General features: G+C 44.0%; 1 long non-coding RNA gene across 1 annotated transcript; it reads left to right on the top strand.

The window, feature by feature from the left end:
• The first annotated feature begins 3,130 nt into the window (after positions 1 to 3,130).
• Positions 3,131 to 15,607, top strand: LOC142924734 (uncharacterized). The gene is made up of 2 exons (XR_012941807.1): positions 3,131 to 3,497; positions 13,836 to 15,607. It is a non-coding gene; the product is annotated as an uncharacterized LOC142924734 (long non-coding RNA).
• Positions 15,608 to 16,015: the final 408 nt, after the last annotated feature.

Raw genomic sequence — 16,015 nt, 5'->3', positions numbered from 1 at the left:
CTGGGGACGTGAGTTCGATTTCTGGTGATGGCTAACAGGAGTTACAGTATAATGTACTTCCACTGTTTTGCTTTGTGACTCCGGGTCTCACGGATATAAAACCGTTTTAAACGAAGTTTGATGCTGATGGTAATAAGCTGGAGCACAGCTCAATTGCCGTGTCGTGATATGGATTACGCATACCTCGTGATGCAGGTGAAACTGTGGATTGAAAACAAAAAAAATCCGTCAAGCGATCAGAGCGCTGAGTTTGAAACCTAAGTTTTCTACTGCCCCATGTTTAAAGCGGATTCTCAAATGTAGCGGGCTTGATATTCTCAGACTGGTAACCAATGATGGAATAAAAAAAAACTCATAATGCTACATTTGGTTTTACATTATATTTGCCAAACGGAAGCTCTGCGAATAAAATAAATTGCATCATTATGACAATAGCATTGCAGAGTGTGTGGAAAAAGGATAGCATTGATAATAGAGGTGTTTTGGGTTAGATTGCATGAATATAAATGTGTCGTTAAACCCGCCACCACCCGCCACAGCCATTTAGTAAGGGTTTTCACATAAACAGAACATGCCAATTCGTTACTAGTACAGCACACCTGTGTGTTGGAGAGATAATCCAAAACATTTACAATCTGAGTACGACGTTTCGCCAGTAATAACAACTAACTGAGGATAGCATTGCTTTGACACGTTGGTTTTCGCACATCTGTGAGATTTTTTTAATGGATTCTTCTTCTTGTTATGACACCCATCAGCACAATTTTTACTAAATTTGAAAAAAAGTCATAGAAAAGTTCAAAGTCAGACAGCACTGAAAGCATCACGATATACGTGATATCATAGCTGAATGTACGTGAAAATCCACCATATTTAATGGGCTTTCCCAACTGGAAAAAAAAAACATTTCTGATAAAGTGTACCCAATTAAGAATTGTTAATTCATTACTGCATTAGCCATGTCGATGCCCCACTTAAGTGCGGTGCCAACAACAATTTATAAAGGGGTACAACACAATTCAGGCACATTTTTCCTCATTCTGTAGTCATTAAATTATCAATAACATTAAATGGAGGGCGTCGTTATGTATAATTATGACTGCTGCAGGTCTTTGCGGAGAGCCATTTAGTTTAATGATTTAGGACGAGTGACCTGGCTCTGATTGCAAATGTATCATATGCTAACATGGGCATTTTTATGGTAGCAGTCATCAAAATACAAATAAATGAAGCTGTGCCAAACCAGTCTATTAAATGAGCATTCATTCTCCTGCGAGCTTTCTCCCACCCACGTGCTCATATTTTAACAGAAGAGGTGGCATAACATTGAAAAGCTGAATCCTTTCTAAAGCATTATGTTTTGTTCTACCAAAAATAATACAGAGCCCGGTACTGGCCACTGCTTTAGAGTTTTTGTTTATTCTGTAAAAAAATGCGAGGTGTCCCCAAACGAATGGATGGATGGGCACAATATTTTCCAGGCATATTGAGACGTGATTCTTAATCTTTTTTTGTAATGAACATTGCAGGCCATGCTACAGATGGGAATATATTATCGATCTGGATTAACAAAACAAGATTACTTTATGTTTGCGCGAGTCGTAGAATCGTGGTCAAACAACCTTCATCGCCAATACTGCATGGGTGAGGGGGCGGAGGTGGGGGAGCCTTCTCCCAGCAGTAGATTGACAAAGGGCTCTAATTGATAAAGTCTTAAAATAATAACAAATGGCAGAACTTAATTAGCTTTGCACTGGTTGACCTCAGGTGCCTGGAGGTTGCGTTGAGGTGACGGTGATGTTGATTAAAAGAGGCCAGCCAAGTTAATTGAACAATTCCGTGCGCTTCACACTGTTGCGACTAAATATGCCTTCCCCTGTGAGAAAATCTGCATAGGCTGCTGCGTATTGACCGCCCATGTGTAGCGAGGTGTGTGTGTGTGGAGCACCGTAGTGATATAGTGGGGTGTGTGGAGTGTGGTGTTGGCGTAGCAGGGTGTGTGTGCGGGTGGAGCATGGCAGTGGTGGAGCGGTTCGCAAACCACATTGCAATTCCTGTCACCCGGCTTCGATTTCGTGCCATGCACCGCTGGAGCAAATTGGGTTCTGAACCAAGTTTGGGGCCTCCCTTAAGTTGACTCAACCTAAAATGCATTCGTGTTGTGCTTTGCCAAACATCGACGCACTTTGGAAGACGTATGGCTGTTGCGTGGCGCTTGCAGCACCAAAACTCCCCACCCCCCGTGCCATCTCGGCCTTAACGGTGATCACTAACAGCACTTTTCCCAGCAAGTCCATCGTTAACTGGGGGGGGGGGTCCATGTGTGTTTGTGTGCATCAGCATCATCATCGTCCGCGTGGAAAGTATAGCCTTGCCAAAAGTTGCAGCCTAGAGAGATCCCATCAAGGGGTTAATAAAAAAAAGGGCCTCAGGTGCTGGACAGATTTCAGAAAAAAAAAGTACACTCGGGTCAATTACTGCTGTGCACACATTGAAACAAACGTAGTTAGTACTTGGGGCAAACCTAAAAACGACTGCATAGGGAAACGTTTCCTCCCAATAACGAATTACCGACACGTGTACAGGTATGTCAGATTTTGCGCCACTCCGGCCTCGGAAAGAGTTGGCGGCTCGAAGAATAGTCGGGCGCTGTCGAACGAGCGACGGCAATCAGAGGCGGCGACGGTAATGACGACTTCGGGCGAGTGTGATGCATCGCTTCCCCCCACCCCCCTGCCCCCGCCCGTGTTATTCTTTCAAATCTTGTAGCGGGCGGCTGCACATCTGTGATTGCCATAGTCAGCGGCGGCTGTGTGTTTGCACGTTGCGACTTCCACACCGGTAAAACGCGGGAGGAAGGGGGAGGGGGGGTGGTGTGAAATGTTACTTGCTCCCCGCGGTAAATCATATTATCTAATTTATTCTGCTGCTTCGGCTGCTGCCGTCGCAGCGACACGGAAAGTTGTTCACTTATCACACTGGTCTCCACGGACATGGCTTAATTTATCATGGAATATTTTCCAGGTCCCCCCCCCTCCCTCCCTCCACCGCCGCCGCGCTCATCCACCCCACCACCGAGCCCCAAACCTTCCACCGGCCGTGTAGATGCCACCCCCCATCCCCCCCACAGTGAAATATTTTCTGGAGCTCAGCCCGCTACGGACCGAAATGAATCCTCTACGGTTTGTCCGCCCCCGTTGGCGGGCTTTCGCTGCAGAGTCGTTTTATTTCTCTCTCTCTCTCTCTCCCACTTTTTTGTCCGCACGCGTCCGCGAGACTCCCAGCTCCCAGGCGTTGAGCGGAGCGTGCGCGTCCCGAGGCTGCGTGGTTTGCGTGATTGCGTTTGTCCCCACGGTGACGCCGCTTTTCTCGAGCGCGCGTCAGCATGTGAATCGACGAGAGGGGATTTTTTTTCTTTCTTTCTTACTTTCTTTGTTATTTTTAAACTTTACTCGCCTCCGGGTTCGTTGTTCGCAACATATCTCGTCATCCGCCGGGTGAGATGTGTGTGTCGGTTTGCGTATGCCGCGTGCCGGCGAGGACAGCCTTTAAGGGCAATTAATGGTGTCAGTTTTATTTTAGGATCGATTTTCGTGGTGCGTGAGACGGATGTGAAGCCGAGTTGCGTCACTTACGGATTGGGAAAGAAAGACGGATGAAAGATTCGCAGAAATGTATTATACATGGGCGAGGGTGATGAATTGTCTTGTGGCACGTGCAAATTGCAATTTGTAAAACTCTAGAAACAAAGGCCCTTCTGTCAAAACGCACAGTCAATCTCCACTCAACGGGAGGTGACAACTTTTCCACGGTCTAGAACTCCATAACCCTGGTCATGCACGCTGCTGACTCTATGGCTTTGATCAAGTATAGGCGTAAGACTTCTTCTCGATGTTTAAGGATTGTTTCCATCCATCCAAATGTATCATCTAGTATTGAAATCCTCTTCCACCCGTACCCTCCTCTCGTACAAATAACATGTTTCCTATTTGGCGTGAACTCTTATGTAATTGTCTTCATTCGTGTGTGGCATCTTGCTATGTTGTTTAACGTAGCCACTGTTAAAAAATGCAGAAGATGCGTTATGTTGTTATTGTTGAAAAACAACAGCCATGCAAGTCATACAATGTAATGTGCTCACTTAAATCACAATCAGAATATGTATTTATACTGGAGGAATCCGATGAGCTATGAAGCTCTTCTTCACAGTTAGCCAGTCGGGGTGGGAATGAACGTTACAAAAACAAACAATACAACAACACGATAGGATTGCAAAGTACAAAAAAAGTAAACAAATCACCCCAACACGTACAAATAAAAATAAACTATCCCCATCCTAGCAGGCAAAGCCCACGGAGATATTAACTTATTATTCAAAAGCGACCTGGCCACAAATGATAGCTCAACACAGTGGCTTATCATTTGGACGCTTATAGCAGCAAAACAATCTAAATAGTATCGACGCATGTTTGTAAATGTGGAGGGAAAAACCGGAGGACTCGGAGAAAAAAAATCCACGTTAAACGTAACATTCCCCCCCCTCCCCCCCAAAAAATAGCACACGATAATGACATTAAGTTACCACAAACTGTAACTTCGCAAATTACCTGCAACAAAACAACATCCCAAACCGCTCTATCCGTACTGAATTGTGAACGAGCCAAAAGTGCGAAACAAATTACCGTTGCAAAAACAACAACAACAGAGAGTAGAGAGAGGGAGGGAGACGCATTCTAAGTGGCGACCGGCGGAACCGTTACCCGCTTAACCAAAGCGCGCCGAGTTGGCAATGGAATAGATCCTCGGTACGATGACGGCCCAGATTCGTCTCCGCGATGCCAAACGACGCTCCCATTACCTGCGTGCCCTTCGGGAATAGCCGTGGTTTTCTCGGGTCCGTTCTTCACGAAGGAACCACCGCGTGAGCAAAAGACCGCGATACAACCAGTCGATGTCCTGGGGGTTGGGTGCCGTGCCCTTGAGATCCTGGGCACGGCGAACTTGGGGAGGGGGGGGGTATTTCATTTGTTGTATTCGTTTTTTTTACTGCTACGAATGTTGTTGCCACGTTAATGCCAGTGCTAATTTAAGGCAACATTGTGTGTGTTTTATTTTGATTTTAGTCATAGTCTTGTTCTGGTCGACGACAACTCGTGGAGTTTTTAGTCGAGGCTTTAGTCTGTCAGTTTTTAGCGAGTCGTTCTCTTTGTCTAGTCCATGAAAGCTGTCACGTTTACCCCAGTGTCATCGCTCATTAAATATCGGTGTGAAGGGGCAGACAATTCTCTACCCACACACAATGTTATCAGGTAAGCCGATCAGTGCATTCGGTTAATTTCTTACGTACATATATAGCCAATTAACATCTTTGGGCTTCTTCGGTGCAGCTACAGTCTCTAAAAGACGTTCCTAAAATGATCTCAGTCTGCATCTTCGCACCGACTCGTGAACTTTCACCTCGTCCGCGATCAGTCGCGCCTTGGTCCGGTAGCCGCTGTCATCGTCGTCGTGTTTGATGACTTTCGTTCACTCGTAGGCGTCATCGATTGGACATTCAGGAGCGTCCTTCGATATTTTCGTCGGTGATTTTGTTGGATCAGAAAAATGTAACGCCGGTTAAGAGCGAGCGTCTAACCGCATCGCATCTGTGGCTGTTGGCAGACGCTTTCGCAATTCACGAGGGTTGAAGGCATTGTGCAGCATTAGCATTGCGAGGTGCAGGCGTCCCTACCGATTTGCCGCTCTGCGGGGATATGGGCTGCTGAATGGAAGGGCGAAAGGTCATCTGGCTCTTTTCGATGTGGTTTGTAAAGGTTTAATCTGGACAAAACCAGCGGCGAGTTATCCCAGGTCAAGGGACGAATCAACAGGTTCAGAATGAAGCTGTCTTGTTGATTTCACAGCGAAATCCAAGCGATGCGTTGGTTTCTGCTTGGAAAAAAAAAACCCCAATATATATTTTTCCCTCCCCGATTTGTTTTAGGGTTGTACCGTTGTTCGACACGATGTCCAATTCTTGGCTCGATGTGTTGGGAGCTTCTTTGAGAACTGAATTCTGAACTCAGCTGAGTTCCAAATTTCTGAACTGTTTCTGAAGAAGCTCTTGGCTTTACAGCGCATTTGAGAACACATTTGCAGCAGTAACGTCTACATTTCTTACATTATATTATAATTATTGCGCGTTACGGATTTACATTATTAAGGTAATCGTTGATTCGTGGAATGAGCTTTTTAGCTAATAAAAAGGAGGTCAATGGCTGGGTCACCATCACACGCACGCTTCCTGCGTGCCGGCCGCGTTGCGTGCTGAGCTTTTCACCAAACTGCCCCAAGTTCGCAATTTGGCTTGTGGGTGATGCCATGTCATCGTATATTGTTATCGTTTGGGACATTCAGCATGTGGTCCCATCTGCCCGCTCGTGCTCACGAGTTTTCGGACATTCGCGCAGGCAAGAAAAAAACAAACATCGAGCGACTAACGCATCACCGTCCGGCACCGCGTCCAAACGAGGCGCCCACATCTCTTGGCGTCTTTTGGAGACAATCAAGGAGGTAGCCCCGCGAACGGGCTACCTGCGTGCTCAGTGAGGGGTCAATGACCATTCCCTCTACACGAGAGCCGTTGCATAATCATTAGCCAAGCGTGCCGGTCCCCTTTTCAACCTCCAAATATTTATCGGACCACCGCATGCTGCTACTATAGTTATTTGAAACTGTACAATTCCTTTGTTAGGATATTGTCATAATCTTCTTCTTCTTCCACCAGGGGCCTGTAGACCACAGGGTTGGGAAGAAGCAGAATATGTATTCATACTGGAGGAATCCGATGAGCTATAAAGCTCCTTTTTCACGGATGTCCAGTAATATGTGAACAAACATATTGTATATATTGTGTATGTTTAGTCATTGAGAGGTTTAGGCACCTCTTCCAAGGCAGCCTCGTTATTTTATTTATTTACTAGCTTTACTACTCGGCTTCGCCCGGGAATTGGATTCTTATCTTGGATTAATACACGGCCTACGCGGAGGGTTTGGGAGGGATGCGTGACGTCAAAGGCACACTGCGTGACGCTGCCGCATGCGGGTGACATCACAGATGTGACGTCACCGCTCACTTGCCGTGCAAAATATATTCATTATTGCGCCCCCCTCCCAAACAATACAAAAGTCTAAACTTATACTTTTTGCATTGTGTACAGTCTGGAAGCTACCCACATGCTAAATTTCAAGTTTGTTGCATGTCGGGAAGTATGCTAAACATTTCGAACAGACACACATATTCACAAATTTCCCTTTTATATATATAGATTATTCCAACACCACCAGCTGGAATTTTCTTCAAGTAGTTTTTTTTCTTTTGTTCGTTTTCATTGTTTGCCGCTGGCACTTTTATTTATTACATCTTAATATAAAAGCGATGCTTACGCTTTTTTTGCTGGCCATATGTGGGCAACTTTATTGGTGCGGCAGCTGTGAGTTTATAATGTATTGACTGGCATTCTGAAGCGCTATTTTCGAATTTTAAATTACGGAGCAATTATATAATAGGAATATTTTAATTTTGTGGAGGTCACGAAGGTTAGGGTTTTCGACTACTTAGCAAGTCCGCGGAATATATTTTCATTTAATTTATGGACCAACACTTTGTGCGATTAAAAACGCGTACTATTTAATATATAAATGTTCAAATAACGCGCATAGGCGGTGCATAAAGATTTACAATTACAACCCCTTTGTAAATCCACCGCTAGATACATGCCTCTTCACAATATGTCAGTCAGACACAGGGGTTGTCCAGCCATACCTCACCACGCTGGTCATTATGGGTTGATGAACCATGAGAAGGATTCCAAGACCGGTTTATATACCGCTCGGCACTCATTCTAATCCCTCCTCTCCCACCATCACCGTCACGCAGTGCCCAGCGTGGTGAAGTATGGTCAACCAAAACAACCTGCCACTTCCACAGTGGTGCGGAGGGAGGGACCTTCATTCAGCTGTGCAAATCAGCGGAGCTAAATTACTTACCACAAGTGCCAAACGTGTCGACAAAGCGCTTCTTGTACGGGAGAGAGCGTTCACACCTTTCCATTGTTTTAAACAAGTTACGACTCCACGATAATTAAAGTTGGTTTGCGCACCTAGTCAGGATGCCACCCCGCTAGACCCCGGCGAGGCACAGGACACGCTGCTGGCGGGACGACCTCGCTCGGATGGCTTTGGGAACGCCTGGGAATTCCTCCAGGAAGAGCTAGAGTCCGTGCATAGTAGTGTATAGTGTAGTAGTGTATAGTGTAGTGTATAGTAGTCTATAGTGTAGTAGTGTATAGTGTAGTAGTGTATAGTGTAGTGTATAGTAGTGTATAGTGTAGTAGTGTATAGTGTAGTAGTGTATAGTGTAGTGTATAGTAGTGTATAGTGTAGTAGTGTATAGTGTAGTGTATAGTGTAGTGTATAGTGTAGTAGTGTATAGTGTAGTAGTGTATACTGTAGTGTATAGTGTAGTAGTGTATAGTGTAGTGTATAGTACTGTATAGTGTAGTAGTTTATAATGTAGTGTATAGTGTAGTATATAGTAGTGTATAGTGTAGTAGTGTATAGTGTAGTAGTGTATAGTGTAGTAGTGTATACTGTAGTGTATAGTGTAGTGTATAGTAGTGTATAGTGTAGTAGTGTATAGTGTAGTGTATAGTAGTGTATAGTGTAGTGTATAATAGTGTATAATGTAGTGTATAGTAGTGTATAGTGTAGTGTATAGTGTAGTGTATAGTGTAGTAGTGTATAGTGTAGTAGTGTATAGTGTAGTACTGTATAGTATAGTGTATAGTGTAGTGTATAGTGTAGTGTATAGTGTAGTGTATAGTGTAGTAGTGTATAGTGTAGTGTATAGTAGTGTATAGTGTAGTAGTGTATAGTGTAGTAGTGTATAGTGTAGTGTATAGTAGTGTATAGTGTAGTAGTGTATAGTGTAGTAGTGTATAGTGTAGTGTATAGTAGTGTATAGTGTAGTAGTGTATAGTGTAATGTATAGTGTAGTGTATAGTGTAGTAGTGTATAGTGTAGTAGTGTATACTGTAGTGTATAGTGTAGTAGTGTATAGTGTAGTGTATAGTACTGTATAGTGTAGTAGTTTATAATGTAGTGTATAGTGTAGTATATAGTAGTGTATAGTGTAGTAGTGTATAGTGTAGTAGTGTATAGTGTAGTAGTGTATAGTGTAGTAGTGTATACTGTAGTGTATAGTGTAGTGTATAGTAGTGTATAGTGTAGTAGTGTATAGTGTAGTGTATAGTAGTGTATAGTGTAGTGTATAATAGTGTATAATGTAGTGTATAGTAGTGTATAGTGTAGTGTATAGTGTAGTGTATAGTGTAGTGTATAGTGTAGTAGTGTATAGTGTAGTAGTGTATAGTGTAGTACTGTATAGTGTAGTGTATAGTGTAGTGTATAGTGTAGTGTATAGTGTAGTAGTGTATAGTGGTATATAGTGTAGTAGTGTATAGTGTAGTGTATAGTGTAGTGTATAGTAGTGTACAGTGTAGTGTATAGTGTATAGTGTAGTGCATAGTAATGTATAGTAGTGTATAGTGTAGTAGTGTATGGTGTAGTGTATAGTAGTGTATAGTAGTGTATAGTGTAATGTATAGTAGTGTATAGTGTAGTAGTGTATAGTGTAGTGTATCGTGTAGTGTATAGTGTAGTATATAGTGTAGTAGTGTATAGTGTAGTGTATAGTAGCATATAGTAGTGTATAGTGTAGTGTATAGTGTAGTGTATAGTAGTGTATAGTGTAGTGTATAGTGTAGTGTATAGTGTAGTGTATAGTAGTGTATAGTGTAGTGTATAGTGTAGTGTATAGTAGTGTATAGTGTAGTAGTGGATAGTGTAGTGTATAATGTAGTGTATAGTGTAGTGTATAGTGTAGTAGTGTATAGTGTAGTGTATAGTATAGTGTATAGTGTAGTGTATAGTGTATAGTGTAGTGTATAGTGTAGTGTATAGTAGTGTATAGTATAGTAGTGTATAGTGTAGTGTATAGTGTATAGTGTAGTGTATAGTGTAGTGTATAGTGTAGTGTATAGTGTAGTGTATAGTGTAGTAGTGTATAGTGTAGTGCATAGTAGTGTATAGTGTACTGTATAGTGTAGTCTATAGTGTAGTGTATAGTGTAGTAGTGTATAGTGTATTGCATAGTAGTATATAGTAGTGTATAGTGTAGTAGTGTATAGTGTAGTGTATAGTAGTGTATAGCAGTGTATAGTATAGTGTATAGTGTAATGTATAGTAGTGTATAGTGTAGTGTATAGTGTAGTGTATAGTAGTGTATAGTATAGTAGTGTATAGTGTAGTAGTGTATAGTATAGTGTATAGTAGTGTATAGTGTAGTGTATAGTGTAGTGTATAGTGTAGTGTATAGTGTAGTGTATAGTGTAGTGTATAGTGTAGTTTATAGTGTAGTGTGTTAGTAGTGTATAGTGTAGTGTATAATGTAGTGTATAGTAGTGTATAGTGTAGTAGTGTATAGTGTAGTAGTGTATAGTGTAGTGTATAGTGTAGTGTGTAGTGTAGTAGTGTATAGTGTAGTGTATAGTGTAGTAGTGTATAGTGTAATAGTGTATAGTGTAGTGTATAGTGTAGTGTATAGTAGTGTATAGTGTAGTAGTGTATAGTGTAGTGTATAGTGTAGTGTATAGTGTAGTAGTGTATAGTGTAGTGTATAGTGTAGTAGTGTATAGTGTAGTGTATAGTAGTGTATAGTGTACTGTATAGTGTAGTGTATAGTATAGTGTATAGTGTCGTAGTGTATAGTGTAGTGTATAGTAATGTATAGTGTAGTGTATAGTGTAGTGTATAGTGTAGTGTATAGTGTAGTGTATAGTAGTGTATAGTGTAGTAGTGTATAGTGTAGTGTATAGTGTAGTGTATAGTGTAGTAGTGTATAGTAGTGTATAGTGTAGTGTATAGTGTAGTGTATAGTTTCGTAGTGTATAGTGTGGTGTATAGTAGTGTATAGTGTAGTGTATAGTGTATAATGTATAGTGTAGTGTATAGTAGTGTATAGTGTAGTGTATAGTGTAGTAGTGCTGGAGTCCGTCGCCAGGGAATGGGGGTCTGGACCGCCACAACTCAACATGCTGCCTTCGCGACTTTCGCCATGACAAGCGGATTGAGAAACGAAACGAACGAACGAACGATCGAAGGAGTGCTGAGAGGCGGCGCTGATAGGGTGCTGTTCAAATGAGCTGCATGATTGTACCTTTTTTTTGGAACACAATGCGAGTTCCGCCGGACCCTCGGCTTCGTAATCAACGGCCGGGCAATTATGTTCGCGTGCGCTGCAAAGCCAAGCCAAAGCGTTCGGTTCCAATTTCACGTGTTGGCAGAGCCGGAGCCGAGGCAAAGTCCTCCAAAACGCTCTCCAACCCCTTTCTCCGAGAATGCCTCGCACCCCCGAGTGAGAGACCGATGTGAGAAGTCGTCATTGGCTTTCTTAGTCCCGTCCCCCCCCGCCATCGAGGCCCGCTTTCATGAGCCACGCGTTCTCAAGGGGCAGGGGGGGGCGTGCAAAGATGACAGGGACAATTTGCCTTCTTTCAACAACAACAACAACGACATCGGAATCAGGGAGTGCAGTCAAGGAAGGCTCCCTTCGAATGGAAAAATCGTCATTATTTTAGACGCTTTGATTTATATGTATTCGCTTGTTTGTCCGTGAAAAACACGATGCAACTCGCGGTTTCGTTAAAACGAAACATCAGTGCACGGCGTTAAGTGGAAATATTTATAAGGAGGGCATTATACGTGGCACATTGTCATCCTTGACATGAAATATGATTGGCTCTTCTGTCTGCATTTGATCTCTTTTGTTGTTGTTGGTGTGTGTGTGGGGTACACCGCATAGCTTTTTTTGCTCAATTCATGCATGCAAGCGAAATTCACGGGGTAATATATATATATAAATTCGTTGTTAATATGTGAATTATCGATATTTCGTTCAAGTGAAAGTTAGCTTGCATAGTAAGCGTCACATAATCATTGCTGTTACCTTGCAAACAAAAAGGTTTTTTACAAAAATCACGTATTGCGCTTTTTCTCAGTACACTGCTGGATATCAAGGCCTCCCCCACGTGGTGTTTAGGGGTCATTGGGGTCTTTTCCAGAACACTCCACCATGCCGGTCAGCCCAGGCTGGAAAGGACCATTCAGATATAATTTCATCACAATTTTACTCTTACGTATGACAATATGTTCAGGAGCTAATGTCGAGGTCTGCTATCCACATGAGGGATTCAGGAGAGAGAGAGAGAGTTAGTGTTTGTATGGTTCTGCTATTCCTCCATTGAAGGAGCGCGTGGTTTAATATACGGTCCACTGATGTAGGTACGTGTGTTGAACTTTTTTCGCGTCGTACGCAGCCGACCGTGCTGCGTACGTGCGGGCGATGGACAACGACACCAAAAGCAACGAGCAGTTCTGAAGAGATGAGTTTTCAATCGAAGATATTCGCCGTGGCTGAGATTGAAAGTGTGTTAACTGCTACATAGCATGTGTGAGAGGTGCGTTGCAGTGTGGGCGACATGTGGGCTGCGCGAGGACGTGTGGGTGCTCCGGCTCATCTTTCGTGGGATCTGGTGACTTAACAGACGCACGGGTACGCCTTGCGCGCACATGTACCGTGTGACGACCGTAGCGTCGCGTTAGGTGCCGTGTGATGTTGGCGGCCTCGCGTGGAGGATGATTGGCCGTCTCACTGTGCATTGGCGGGGGCGATGGATCTCTGCGCAGCGTTAATTATCACCCCTCTCGGAGTCGACGGGAGAATGATTTGGTTCGATTAACAAAAAATCCGGCGCCAGCGGATAAGAACGATGGTGGGGTTTAAAAAAAAATCCCGTCTGACCTCGTTCTGTGTTCCTCCACGCACTCTCCCTCCTCCCCAGTCGCTTTGGGGGGGGGGGGAGGGGGGTGGGGAGGCGATGTTTTTTGACGGGCTAGGTGTACATCAGCCTGCGCCTGCCAAACGCATGGCTCGCGAAACCCCATCTTTGTGAAGTGTCGAGGCACAACTGGGCATTGCCGGGTCAGTGACTCGAAGTTCGGGACTTAATGAAAATCCCTGCCAACTTGCTGAGACCAGCTAAATAATGAAGAGGCCTCGCTTGGCAGGGGGAGGGCACGTGCTTCGTGCACGCTCTGCAAGAGGCCGGGCCTGCGCCGGGACGCGCGTTTAATATTTCACGCACGCGTTTGCGAAAATCGCAAAGGGCTGTAAGAGTGGGTGGTAAAAAATCTAGATGCGATGTGTAAAATTGGGGATTTTATTTTTCATACCCACCTCCCCCCCAACTTGAAAAGTGCACTTTGCTTTCAGCAAAAGGCTTATTACATCTGCAGGATTCAGATGAAGGGGAACAAAAATAAAATAAACACGCAACCCATTTCTCATCTGAGTCCGTTGGGTTAAATATGTTTGACCAGGCAGTGTGAAAACACAACAAGTCACCCCACGTATTGCAACATTGGTGCTTCGATGGCAAATTGAACGCTTGATCGCGACCGATGCAATCCACATCGTAAGTGGCGGTCAAGCTCAATTGGCGGTGTGGGAGACGTGAGCCGCCCACGTTTCGCTCCGCACCGCACAGCGGCAGACGGGAAATTGTTCCCCAATCTGAACGGTTCACCGCTACGACAACGTCACGAGGTGGTGTGGGGAGGGAGGTAAAAAAAAAAATAACAACAACGGTTTTGTTATTTTATCCTGAATCGCGGGAAGCTACATATCCGCTCGACCGAACCGGCGGTGACGAAGCTAATTTGTGTTTGGCGCGCAGGTAGCGGACGTGTCACGCTGCGATGGGGGCCCAGCCGACTGCTGCTTTCGTGCAGCGACGGTGGATGGACTCGCGCGACGAGAATAATTCGGTTGCCGGCATTCCACTGTCCTTCTTTCACCTCCCCCCCCCGGAGCTTGACGTGCGGCGACAGAATATGTGGATTTTTTTTTCCTCGCCCTGTTAAAGTTACCTTTCTGCAGCGTTGCGCTCTCGAGCAATATATATCTCGGTGGCACGAACACCTGCCCGTTTAATCTGTCTTAAAAAAAAAATGCCTTTTTTGGGAAAATTGGATTTCATAGAGATTACAAGAACTCGCGGGCATACGTTGCGTTTTCTTTTTCAGCGCAACATATTGCGCCCAAGGCGTCATTAAAACGAATGTTTGACTTGACAGTCGGGTAAACAAGTCGGTGGCTGGTCCCGCTGCTCCTTGGACGCATCGCAGCGTCCGTGACTTTCCCGTCACGAATGAAGTTCTTTGGCAGCGAGTTGGCATTCGTCACGCAACGATAGACCGATGTGATTCTGTATGTTCTGTATGTTTCCACTGCCTGCTTCGTTGTATCACGCAATCGGCAGCGACGCGTGGTGATGGGTGAATGCCAAGTAGGTGGTGCGGGTAAAACACATTCAAAGTTGAGACGCGTGAACGTGAAAAGAACAAAATATGTGATTACATTTCTGTGCGCGAGATTTCATTTTTACATATTTTTTTTTCGTAGAGGTAACGGAGTAAAGTGCGAGTTCTTACATGAACAGGAACGCTGTTCGAATGATGCCAAATGTGCTCATTATATTTTCTCAGCGCAAGGTTAATGTATTTTTCTAATAAAAAATATCAATCACTTGCACACAATCCTTGCCTACAGATATCCAGTACAGGTTGGGTTTCCAAAAGTATTGATGATAGTATTTCATTTATTCATCCTTTATTCATCAGTTTCATCCTTTTCGTCAGTCCACTGCTGGATAAAAGCCTCCCTGCATCTTTTAGCCACGGGGCATTATTGATCTTATTGTGCCACACCGGTCAGCGTGGGTTGTTAAAGGTGGGGAGGGCATGACTGGTTCAGGCATCGATGGCACAGATGTTGCTTGTGGCTTGAAATTGAACTCAGGTTTGACGGATTCATAGCGCAGTGCGCTCACCGCTGCTCCGCCGCTCCATCATCGATGATATTGAAACGATGAACGAACGATGATTCGTTGATTGTACCCCCCCCAAAAAAGTGGCATATTGGAACAACGTGTTTCGTGTTTTACTTTAACCAGTGGATATTGAGATATTTATCTCCCGTGAGCTGGTGGGTGGGCTATATCTGGAGCCGTCATCGCAGTTTTCCAATCTCCGATGGCTACTGGCCTACATAAAAGATATCGCCAGCTGACATCGCCCCAACCTCGCGGGCTTGTTATAACTCTCCGCGTGGAAAGGTCTAGGAAGAGAGCCATTGAGACCTTGTGAGTGTCCTTTGTTTCTGCCGCGTATCTGCCTTGCGGTGCGTGCGTATGAGTTACGCTGCATAGCTAATTCAAAGTTTGAACGTCACATCCAGATGCGTGTAACATTCGGGTGATTGTTGGGCCACGATTTGGCGTGTGTGCCATAAAGAAAGGGCTAAGGTTTGAAAACGTAAAGGTTAAGTGCAAATATTTTGTTACTGGAAGAAAATGTGTAAGCCGTGCTGTAATTAACATGTTCTAATTTTGATATGTATGTACGCTTTAGGCACTTATCTTAATAAAGTAATTATAGTTTACACGAAGATGAAACACTTTTTTGCACATTATTGTAGGTTTATTTATCGCCAAAATAATAAAGGAAGTAATTAATTGTACACCAAGAAAAAAGAGATAGATTTTTATTCCAAAAAAGTTTACTTCATGTTAAGGTGCCTTGTGCCTCAAAGAACAGACCCTTAATTAATATAAAACAATCTTTACAGCCAGCTCATGAACATTAAAAGTTTCAAATTTCAGTAAGCCCTCGTCCAGTTAATGGACGCAAAAGCAAGAGTGTGTGAAAGCAGGATACATTAAACCGTGCATAGTGTGCCAGCGTATACGAAGAATAAAATTTCCTGAGAATAATTAGCTTGCATAATTAGGACGCTCATCATCAAGCTGACACGTTACGGGGGCGGGGGTGGGTGTAGGGGGTGGGTGGGGAGCTG

The sequence above is a fragment of the Petromyzon marinus genome, chromosome 1 (assembly GCF_048934315.1).
Source record: "Petromyzon marinus isolate PM22_M1 ecotype Great Lakes invasive population chromosome 1, UKy_Petmar_22M1.pri1.0, whole genome shotgun sequence".
Lineage (NCBI taxonomy): Eukaryota > Metazoa > Chordata > Hyperoartia > Petromyzontiformes > Petromyzontidae > Petromyzon > Petromyzon marinus.
This window is presented reverse-complemented; position numbering and strand designations above follow the sequence as displayed.